This window comes from Macaca mulatta, chromosome 6 (genome assembly GCF_049350105.2).
Source record: "Macaca mulatta isolate MMU2019108-1 chromosome 6, T2T-MMU8v2.0, whole genome shotgun sequence".
NCBI classification, from domain to species: Eukaryota; Metazoa; Chordata; class Mammalia; order Primates; family Cercopithecidae; genus Macaca; species Macaca mulatta.
The window spans coordinates 34336843-34349021 of record NC_133411.1 but is presented as its reverse complement, the minus strand read 5'-3'; the positions used below and the strand labels follow the sequence as shown (position 1 = coordinate 34349021).

The window sequence follows — 12179 nt, the reverse complement described above, 5'->3', positions numbered from 1 at the left end:
TCTAAATGTAACTTTGAGTTATTTACTTGGCTCGTCTGTGACCAATTTCCTCACTAGCAAAGGAATAATAATCCTTATTCCACCATTCGTGAAAATTAAATGACATAAAACTGCACTTCCATTGAAGACAAACTGAGACAGTCAGAACAACCTTCCCAAATAAACAGCTGGAAACTAATTTTTAAAAATGTTCTGCTTGAGAGCTTTGGGGAACCAACAAGATAGGGGAGAATTACAGAGCCGAAATCTGGGGCAGAAACCCACTGAAGTAAGCTCAGCTTGGGACCTATTTTCCCCTCTATTGTATGCGGGTTCTGGAAGAGGATGCTGAGAAGCCCAGAAGCTGGGCAGAACTTTCAACCAGCTCACATGAACAGCAGCGCCGTAATGGTGTTCAGAGTCTGTTCTCAGCAGGGATCCTGAAGGGCACCTCCTTGGGAATAATGGTCTATCCGAGTAGACTAGCCTTCACAGAGACTGAAACCCAGCTTCAAATCATCTCAACCCAAGCGGTAAGAAATGAGAGAAGAGAACACACGGTGAGATGAAGAGAAATCAAGCAACGACATAGTAGATTTAAACTCAAGTGCATCAGTAAGTACATGAAGTGAAAATGGGCTAAATGCTACAATTAAAAGACAAAGATTGACAGACTGGCATAAAATGTATGTATATTCTTCTTAATATGGGCCGAACCTAAAATACAAGGAACAGTCTAGAAGTAAAGGAATGAAAATATATATACCTTGTAAATACTAATTGCGGTCGTTTTAAAATAGGACCACAAATTCCTTGATACTTCTGTCTTCAAAGGTGGACCCTATTTCCCCTCTCTTGAGAGTGAGTTGTATTTAGTGACACTTCTAATGAACAGAATGTGGCAGAAATGTAAGTGTGTGACTTCTGAGACCAAGCCATAGAATACATTGTGGTTTCCTCCTTGATCTCTCTCTCTGGATTGTTTGCTCTGTGGGAAGCTAGCCATCATCTCATGAGGACACTCAGGCAGCCCTATGAAGAGATCCATGTGAGGAACCAAGGCTTCCTGCCAATAGCCAGTGAGGAACTGAGGTCTCCAGTCAACAACTATATGACTGAGCCCTTGTGGAAGTGGATCATCCAGCCCTGGTCAAGCCTTCGGAAGACTGCAGACCCACTTGACATCCTGGCTGCAACTTCATGAGAGACTAAGCTGCACCTAGATTCTTGATTCTCTTAAAGTGTTAGGAATAATAAATATTTGTTGTTTTAAATGACTATGTCCATGGATACTTTGTTAGTCACCAATAAATAACCAAAAGAAAACTGATAGAACTGCACTAATATGAGAAATATTCGTGTATGTGTGTGGGTGTATATATATACAAATACATATATAAATATATAAATATATATAATAGACATAAAGTAAATATCTAAGTTTATATATAAAGTATATATATATACTTTAAAGCAAAAATGAGAGACATTATGGGAAGAGGATTTAATTTAACGGTTATATATAATAATTCTAACTTTATGTCACCTACTAAAATAGCCTAAAAACATATGAAGCAAAAACTGATGGAATTACAAGACGAAACAGGCAAATGCACATTCATGCTAGAAGATTTAAAAATACTTCTATGGAACTGACAGAACAGGCAGACAAAAAAAAGATATAGAATATTCGAACAACCCAGTTAGAATTTATGTATTTGAATAACCAACAACTGCAGACCATACCTTCTTTTCAAATGCATGCAGAAATTTTTTTAAGTTGCTAGACCATAAAGCAATTCCCAACAAATTTCAAAGGAGTAAAATCACACAGATTACATGACCATAGACTAATGGATAATAAAAAGATAACTAGAAAATTATCATATGTTTGTAAAATACAAAATATATTTCTAAATAACCGTTGGGTCAAAAAGAGATCACAACAGAAATTAGAAAATACTTTAAACTTAGTGGTAATGAAAATATGTGCAGAATGCAATAAAAGTCATGCTTTAGAGGAAAAATTCTACAACCTTAAACATAGATGTTAGATAAGAATAAAGGCCGAAAATCAATAATTTAAACATCCATCTCAAGAAGTTAGTAAAAGAAAAACAAATTAAAACCCTCAAAAATAGAAGTTAGAATTAATGAAGATAGAAGCCAAAATTAATGAAACACAAAACAAACACATGAGAGAATTTAAAGAATCAAAATGGATTTTTTGAAAGAATAATGAAGTTATGAAGGGGTTTGCAATAATCCCACCTGACTGGGTAGTAATTTAAGAAAAGTGCTTTCTACTCTGTTTGAATCACGGCTCCAGAGCTGGTGGCACAGAAACAAAACAGACAGACAGTGTCCTCAAGTATAGAAGCTAACAGTCTAGCATGAAGACCAACAGTAAGCAGATGGAATAAAAGCTCTGTTACAAGTGTGACAGCAGTGGCAAAAACAGGGAGCCATGGGAGTTCGCGGAAGAGCAGAGTGCTGAAAGATAAGCAAGATGTAGCTAGATGGAACATTAAAGAAAAGATGACTCAGGAAAGAAACATCAGGTACAAAGCAAGACACAGCTGGTATCTTCTGGGACCTGCAAATAGTTTTACATAGCTACAGTGGGAGGTATGAGCACAGTGTGAAAGCTTTTTACTTCCCAAATGCCTCAAATTCATTCACTCACTCTATCTCCAATGCCAAACCCTTTCATAAATTACCACATTTTGCCTAAACTACACAGAAGCCTCCCAGGCAGTTTTCCTGCATGTGTTTCCCTGTTTTACACGCCAATCTTCACACTGAAGCCAACATAATTTTTCTTAAATATACAATCTCAATCCCCAGCTATAGTTCTTGTAGCACTGTGTACTTTACCTTCATAACATTTATTTTAGTTTGTAATTAAATTTATTTTATTACTACTTATTTAATTACAGCTGATCCTTCCACGAGAATGTATAGGAATTGGAGATTATAAGCTCTACGCATTTTGTAAAGCCTTGGTTAAAATTATAGCTAGAACATTAAGTTGTAAGTCGAAACATTATTTCATAAGAAAATAAAGAATAATACCATTGTGATGACAGGTCTCTTGAAAATGTAACTGAACTAGTTATTATTCTTTGTCACTATACAGACAAGAAAGACACTATATAAGATAAGAAAATAAAGTTCCAAAGATATTTATACTCCTGCGATTATCAAACATGAAAACCAGAGAACCAGCCAGGTAAGATAAAGTTCACATTTAAGTTAAACATATACACATTTTGTGCTGTCATATTCTGTCATCATGAAATTTTTTTGATAATGATAAGCAGCTTCCCCTGATATTCTTCTACTGTGCTAACTACATTTTTCCTCCCACAGAACATTAAAAAGCTGTGATTATTGCAAATTGATATTTTTACATTTTTGATGTATTAAACACCAAAACATCGAACAAACACAGTTAGACTATGTTTGGTAGGAAATTGAATTTGGTTCCTGATATAGTTTGAATGCATGTCCCCTCAGAATCTCGTGTTGAAATGTGATCTCCAGCATTGAAGGTGGGACCCAGTGGGAGGCATTGAATCATGGGGTGGATTCCTCATGAATGACTTAGTGCCATTGCCTCAGTGATGAGTGAGAAAAGTGTTTCTCACTCAGTTAGTTCATGTGAGATCTGGTTGTTTAAAAGAGTCTGGGACCTCCTCCCTCTTTCTCTTTCTCCTACTCGCTCCATGTACATGCCAGCTCCCCCTTCAATTTTCATGTGACTGGAAGCTTCCTGAGGCACTTACCAGAGGCAGATGCTGGCACCATGCTTCCCATACAGCTTGCAGAATCTTGAGCCAAAATAAACCTCTTTTCTCTATAAATTGTTCAGTCTCAGGTGTTCCTTCATAGCAATGCAAATAGACTAAGACAGTTCCTTAAGTGATAGTGAACACACTAGAAAATAAAGTTCCAAAGATATTTATACTCCTGTGACCATCAAACACGAAGACCAGAGATTAAATTAAATTAAATTAAATAATTATTAACTATGGGCTAACTTATCTTATTCCCTAATTCTATCACTATTTAAGTCACATATGTAAATGATATGAATTCATTTGCTAGTTAGAAAGCATTGAGGCCCTTTTTTTGCTTCATACAAGTTTGTTTGAGAAAAATAAATTATAATTCTAAGAGATTCAATTTTAAGTGAATTTTCTATTGGAGTAGAACGCATAGAAAGTTTTCCAAATTATGCGTCTGTCATGAGGTGACTCTTCACAAATTGAGTATATTCCAGATCAAGAAACAGAATACTATCAGTGCCCTAGGAACTCTCCTTGTCCCCCTCCAGCAACTGCCCCCATGAAGGGAGCCACCATCCTTTCAACAATTTATGTTCATTTTTTTCTCTTTTGAACTTCATATAAAGTGTACATTATACAGCCATTTAGTTCTTGCTTTTTTTTTTTTTCCAGGCTTAATTCACTTTATTTTTCTTGTATAAAAACCCTATGTTGTAGCCACAGCTGGAGCCTGGGTCGGCGGCACGGAGACTCTGGTGCGGGTCTTGACAAGGTGGTCAGTGAATTCCTGATAGGGAGACTTGGTAAATACAGTCTCCTTCCAGAGGTCAGGGGTCAGGTAGCTGTAGGTCTTACAGATGGCATCAAAGGTGGCCTTGGCGAAGTTGCCCAGGGTGGCAGTGCAGCCCCGGGCTGAGGTGTAGCAGTCATGGATACTAGCCATCATGAACAGCTTCTTGGCCACAGGCGCTGAGACGAAGCCAGTGCCCCTGGGTGCACGGATGAGGCGCACCAGCACAGAGCCGCAGCGGCCTGTCACCTTGCAAGGGACGGTGTGGAGCTTGACAGTCTTGTTCCCCCAGTAGCCTCTGCGCATGGGGACAATGGAAAGTTTGGCCAGGATGATGGCCCCACGGACGGCGATGGCCACCTCCTTGGAGCACTTAACACCCAGGCCAACGTGGCCATTGTAGTCCCGATAGCAACAAAGGCCTTGAACCTGGTGCGTGGCCAGCATGGGTCTGCTTCTGCACGGGCATAATTTTCAAAACCTCGTCTTTGAGAGAGGCCCCCAAGAGAAAGTCAATGATCTCAGATTCCTTAATGGGCAGGGAGAAGAGGTAGATCTCCTCCAGGGACTTGATCTTCATGTCCTTGACCAAGCGGCGCAGTTGGTGACGGGCATGCACTCCTTATCCTCGGCCTTGCCTCCCTGAGCTCCGCCCCTCGGCCTCGGCCTCGGCCCCACCCTGTCCACGGCCGTGACCCAGGCCCCAGATGCCACTGCCTAAACTCCGCGGAAGCCACCGCGGTTCCCCATCCCAGGACCATCAGGGCCTCTGGGCCCCCCCGCTGCACCGGCGTCATCCGCCATTTGGTGTTTTCTCGGAGAAGAAGAGTTAGTTCTTACTTTTTATGCTTCACACTATATTTGTGAGATTCACCCATGTTGTTGTATATATTTGTGGCTCATTTATTCTTATTTCTGTAAAGTATCCAGTTGCATTATATTAATTAAAAACAAATCAAACTTAGATAAGGAGAGACTTTATTCAAAAAGACTATTGCAACAGGAAGAACATGCCAACCTCAGATATTTGCAAGTGTCTCAAAATCAAACAGAAAGAAGATTTTCCTTTTTATGGAGGGAGAAGGACCAGCCAGACCTTTGTGGAGAAGGGCATAGAGTGTGGCAAGCAGGTGGCAAAACCAGGATATTCCAATAGGAAGTGTTTCTATCTATGGTCAGTTGATTTTCAGGATGAGCTGTTAACAGATGTTCTGCTCCTTAGTGTTTCGGGTCTTGCTTAAACTTGCAGGAGAGCCAAAATCTAGGAATCTTTGTGGAGGAGAGAAGCCTGACTAAAGTCTGGTCAAGCCAAAGCAGAGGGTCAGAAATGAACTATTGTGAACACGTGGTCAGTTCCCCTTGTTGCTTAAGACAAAGTGTGTTTTTAAACACCACTAGGGATGGAATAAGAGTCATTGTGAAGCTGAGTTTGATCCGTCATTTTCAGGGGTGGGCTGGTCTTCACGTTCTTGATCTTGAATGACCAGCTGTCATGTTGTGAGCATGCTGTCTGTCTGACAGCTGGTGGAGGGTCTTAGAGATCAGGCACTTAGCATAAGGTACACCTTGTGATGTCATCTGCTTGGTCCAAAGGTCTTGAGAAAGCTCTCTACCTCTCTATTTGCAAGATCTATGTCTACCTATAATGGCTCTGCTCCCTAGAAGTACTCAACAGCTGTTGTTCCTGTAGCGCAAAGTGAATCAGAAATGTGAATGAGAATGTTTTGAATGTGGGGATTGTCAATGGCTTGGGAGGCTGTGGGAAAGGCAAGAAAACTTTCCCCAAATTGAGGATATCAACTTGGATATAGTACATGTGCCCCAGTTATCGTGGCCAGGACTGATATGTGACTTCTTCAAATTCTGGACAGTTCCTGCTCCACTTGAACTCTATTGTCCATTATTCTCCGTGCTACTTTTGTGATGAAGAAAGACAGAATAAATACCTCAGCTGTGTTTGCAAAAAGGCTGGTTCTAACTAGCCTTCCTTGGCCAAGTGCCCACTGATGTTGTAGTGAAGTCAAAGAGCATTTGTCTTCAAGATTCAATGGCCTATGAAAGTCATTAATAAGTTTAATTATGTCACACTGAAACTTTGTGAAATATAAGATACTGGTTTTCAGAAAATTGACTCATTGAGAAATTCATAAGACTCACCAAATTCCACAGTCTCCACAACCTCTTTCACCTTCTGCTCAAGCAGAGGAGGAGGGCATATGGAGATAGGTCTTGAGTATAATTGGAAAACACAGTGAGTCATTTTTGCTTGTCCATTCCTATTTGAAAGAAAATATCATTTCAGTGATTTAATTTTTGGTACAAAACCTGGCTTAGTCCTAGAACTGTAAGTGCTTCCACACCTACTATTATTAAACCCATCATTAAGAGTCACTTATTTTTTGGTAATTGGAATTGCATGTTTGAGAGAGTAAACTAAAACCACCTTGTGACCTGGCTGCTACCTCGTTGGGGCAGTTCTATCCCAGAAAGTGGTTACTTAAAGAATATTGTAATGACAATGGATGAGATGATGTCCGCACCCTGAGCCAGAGTTATTTTAGAGATAGTCCCGTGGTAAGTGAATCACATGTTTATCTTATAGCGAAAATATGGATTGCACATTTTTCTGTTTATAAAGAGGAAGAAAAGAAACATTGTTGCCTAGAAAACTCTCTGCTGAGAAATGCCTAGTGGTAATGGTATAATTTTGATGCCATGTGACAATTGGATTGAGAAATCTAATATTGCAGGCAGCATTGTAGAAGAAAGTTAAGATAATTTATAGCTCATTCTGAGTGATGATCCAGTTTTGGGTTGTCCTGGTTCCTGGATTTTCCTCCTTCTCTTTCCAAAAGCCTGTTTAGGGACGATTTTATTGCTCATTAGCACCTCGCTAAGACAGCTGGCAAGAAACGATGGAGATGGAATTTGCATCATTCAATGCATTTGTATTTTTTGGATTCATAGAAGATTTCTGAAGAAAAGAGCACCAAAATAACTGTGAAATGAGGTTTGAAGACCTCTGGGAACTTTAATAACGTATCTTGTCCTTACCCCATAGCAATTATAAGTGCATCTATTTGACTGCCTTTATTGTAAGCACCTTTCTTAGATTCCCAAAGCAAATCCCATAATGCCACAAATGATATCAGGGCCTCTGACATAGACCTTTTCTAAGTGCTGGGGACTGGCCTGTGATAAACAGTTGATCACTTCTCCAGCCCTTATTGGTTCCTTTGTGATTTCATCCCTGTGGGGCTCTTCCAACATCAAGCTTCCAATTTGAGGGCGTCCACAAAGCCAACTGACAAGTACAGGAATCAAATACTATACCGTAACATTTATTCTTTTCAGTGTGATCACTTGGTGTTTGATTTGTTTTCTGGCTTGCCTTTGAGAGCCTTTGTTTTCTGGATTCTTGGCTGTCTTGCCCTTCCCAGTGACAAGGAGCACATGGCTTTGTTTCTCCATAATCTCCATAATCGACACCTCTGTTTGTGATGATGAAGTACATCCATAAGCCTCTTGTGTAGAGCAACTTACTTTACTTTCTAGAAGTTGGGGGAGAGGTGAACAGATGCCATGTTGTGTCTCATATTCAGAACTCATTGGTGACCCTGGGAGAGAACACATTGTGACTTTCTTTTGGAAATGTCAACACCTTACACATATCAGACCAGAATTTGTCTTCTATGCCAAATCCAACATGAACTTATCTCTTGGAAGAGAGATACTGCTCTTCTGGATGGCTTGGAAACTCGATGGGAAAAGCTGTGACAGCAGCTGCCTTATCGCTAGACCTAACACTTGTCCTCCCTTTAGTATCAGTGTGATTTGTAATCAAATTCAGTTAACGAAACTGGTATTCTTTGATTCCTCTTTAGTAGAAATTGATGGGGGGCAGTGTTTACAATTACACCTGAGGCAAAATTTCAATGTGAATGTTCAGCCATGTGAAATGATTCAGAAGTGAACTTTCCAATTTGATGCTAATACACATCTATAGTGGCACTTTACATTTTCTTATTCCAAATCCCATATTATTGCAAAGCAAAGGGGAAAAAATGAGATCCCTATTAGTACATTTGTCGTATGTTGAACGGGCCAGGTAGGAGTTTCCATTGCAGTTGTAGACCAAATTGCGTCCCCCTGAAATTCTTATGTTGAAACACCCAATATGACTGTACTTGGAGAAAGGATCTTTCAGGAGGTAATTAAAGTTAAATGAGCTCATAAGGGTGGGACCCTAGTCCAATATGACTGATGTCCTTGTAAGAAAGAAGAGAGACAGCAGAGATGCACACATGCATGGAGAAAAGACCATGTGAGGGCACAGTGACCAGGGAACCATCTGCAAGCTGAGGAGAGAGGCCTCAGGAGAAACTCCTACCCAGCTGACACCTTGATCTTGATCTTCCAGCTTCTAGAACTGTGAGAAATACATTTCTGTTGTGTGTGGCCTATGGTATGTTGTTATGGCAGTCCTAGATGGCTGATACAATTGTCAAAAATGTCTTCTTGGGAAAAGGTGAGAACGTCAAGCCTTTGAGCTTTTGGTTAAATTTATCTTTTGTGGATTCTATGGATTTAATTTGGTTGCTTTGAACAAAAATAATGTAGTCCTTTTATAAAAATCATATCAGAGCAGCAATAGAAAAGCACAATTTTGAGTTCCTTAGAAGTTCAAATCAAGACTCACCAGATGGGTGGGGTAGGCTTTGATGTATTTGACACGCGAGGAACCTGGTGGAATGTTGGGCATGATTATTTCAACCAGAAACACCTAAAGAAGGAAATGTACTACTGTCCTCGTTGTGGTTGTGTTATGTTGATCATTCCATAAGCTATATCTTTCTCTTTCCTATCTGCATCTCCCAGATTTTCTTCAGTGTGCTGGCATATCTTTTATAATGGAAAACTAAAACATAATTGGCTTGAAAACTTTATATATGTGTCTGTGTAGTTATATACATAACATTTTAAGTGGAAACTAAATGGTGAGAACACATGGACACATGGAGGGGAAACAACACACTGGGGCCTTTCAGAGGGTGGAGGGTAGGAGGAGGGAGAAGATCAGGAAAAACAAGTAGGTACCGGGTTTAATACCTGGGTGAATAATCTGTACAACAAATCCCCATGACACAAGTTTACCTGTGTAACAGACCTGCACATGTACCCCTGAACTTAAAAACATTATGCTACACAGGAAAAAAAAAGGCTTGTTGTATGCTTGCCATGATGTGAACATACTTGCTTCTTTGGCCTGACTGAATAAACGTAACCAGGGAAACCATTTTACTCCCAGAATCAACAATAGGATGGAGCCTTGCTGTCTAGGATAAGATGGGGCTGGCTATTCATTCTAAGGCCCTTCCTTCCTTCTTCTTGACCTACAAGCTGGCCTCCCTGCAGCTCTCTTATCTTCAACTTGTAGGGAGCATACTCCAGCTCAGAGAAAAACTGCTTCTCTCTTCCCTAGGCACCTCCTTCTGTTTCATTATCTCTTACCAGTTGCGACACAGTCCAAGGTTGTGATTCCAGACAGCAATGGGCTTGGACATTCCCTCCACACTTTTAGCCAGTCCAGAGGTTATCCAAACAGCCAGTGGGCAAAGAGAAGTATCTCTCAAATGATAATACAAAAAAAATTCAACAACTAAAATTGAGACTGCCCTGGCCACCCAACAACTGTGCTAATTGATCTCACTATATATCCATGACCACTAACCTCAAATGGGCAATCCTACCACATATGCCTAGTTTATTCACCTATTTTCCTAAATTACTAGTTCACATCTTTTTCTCTACCCCCAAATCTCCTACTCCCCCACCTTCCCCATTATTCTCATTTATAACATTATATTCTCATTATAACATTTACAGACATCATAGAACCAGTCACCATCAACTTTCCACCATCAAATCTATCAATCTATCAATTCATACCTGCATTCAGCACCCAAACTGCAATTCTTCAGCTACATTGAATTTACTATCATTGCTTTACCAAAATCTAGTCCCCCTCCACCTGGATCCCATACCCTCTCACCTGCTCAGTTATCATGTTTCTTGTATTATCCTCTCTCTAATGAGTACTCTCATCAGCACAGAAACACTGATACTAAATTAACTTTTCAGAGTCCCAGCCCCACCAGTAAGAATAAGAGCATTTAGATTCTAAATACTCTTCTTTATATTTATAGATCCTAAATATTTAGATTCTTCCACAAACTCTGTAACCCCCTTTCCTCTTCTTTCTTCCTTAAAGCCTTCTTGCCTCACGTATGCTATTTTATTTTATTAGGCGTGGTACAAAGAAAAACATAATTGTGAATTTAGTCCCTGTTTTAGCCAATGATTCTCTCACTGGCTTGTGGATACAACAGTCTTTCTAAAATGTGGCCAGCTTTCTAGAAAATGCTACCAGAAGATGCGGAAGGATAAGTAGTGTCAATTCTCTATTTATTAACAACAATTTGAAGCATATTAACTAAAACCAGATTTATTTTAAGATAAGTGAATCTTGGGAAAAAATCAAAAAGATTGTTTAAATGGTAAGAAAATTAGACCTAGATTTATCTCCAAGCTTATTAAGCTGAAGAAACACTTAAGAATGTTCTTTTTTAAGTAGGAGAATTATTCATTTGACAATGATTAACTGATTACCAATTGCATTAGTAACGAAGAAAAAATGGATGTTAATAGAACCATGAGCATTAGTGTATTTCTTAATCTTTAGGGATTGAAATGTATTACTCAATAAGTTTTAGCATTTTTTGCCCTAGAGTAGATATTTTCATATAAAACATAACTGCCTCATTACAGTGGCTGTTCTTGAAGTCAGAGGAAGGTAATAGATTCTCTCTCCAAGACTCTTTTACCTCTATGATTCTGAAATGTTTTGTGCTACCATATCAGAGTTATTTTTCCTTTAGTCAAATGAGTTTTTTCTGTTCCCCAAGCTGTGATGAACTCTCAAGAAGCAGGTACATTAACATTTCTAATCCAAACATTTGAAATCCAAAATGCCCCCAAATCCGAAACTTGTTGAACACTGACATTATGCCACAAATGGAAATTTCCACATCTGACTTCAAATTGCAGGTGCAAACTACACAGCTTATTCGACATTCCCAAGGGAGAAATGACCCTCCCAGCCCCCATTTAGCTGCATTATGTCTTTTCTGCACGCAGCATGATGGTGATACCAAACAACCACAGACTGTCCACATGGGTGGCCGAGGTAGTGACACCTTTGCTTCCTAATGGGTCAGTGTGCTCAAACTTTGTTTCATACACAAAATTATTTAAAATATTATATAAAATCACCTTTAGGTTATATGTATAGGGTGTATATGAAATATACATGAATTTTGTGTTTAGATTTGGGTCTTATCCCCAATTATATATATTCAAGTATTCCAAAATCCAAAATCTGAAATACTTCTGATCCCAAGCGTTTCAGATAAGGCATGCTCTACCTCTAGCAGAAATGGAATTAAACTACTTCCAGCTCTCATGTCCTTTATCTGCTCACCTGAGCAGGTCCTTCTGTGAATGGCACTCTCATCACACAACCACAAGGAATTTTGCCTCTTTTGTTTCTATTCCTTCTC

The 12179-nt window shown here is 39.4% G+C and overlaps 1 pseudogene; it reads right to left on the bottom strand.

The window, feature by feature from the left end:
* Window positions 1-4454: 4454 nt before the first annotated feature.
* LOC106998695 (small ribosomal subunit protein uS5-like) lies at window positions 4455-5387 on the bottom strand (annotated as a pseudogene).
* Window positions 5388-12179: the final 6792 nt, after the last annotated feature.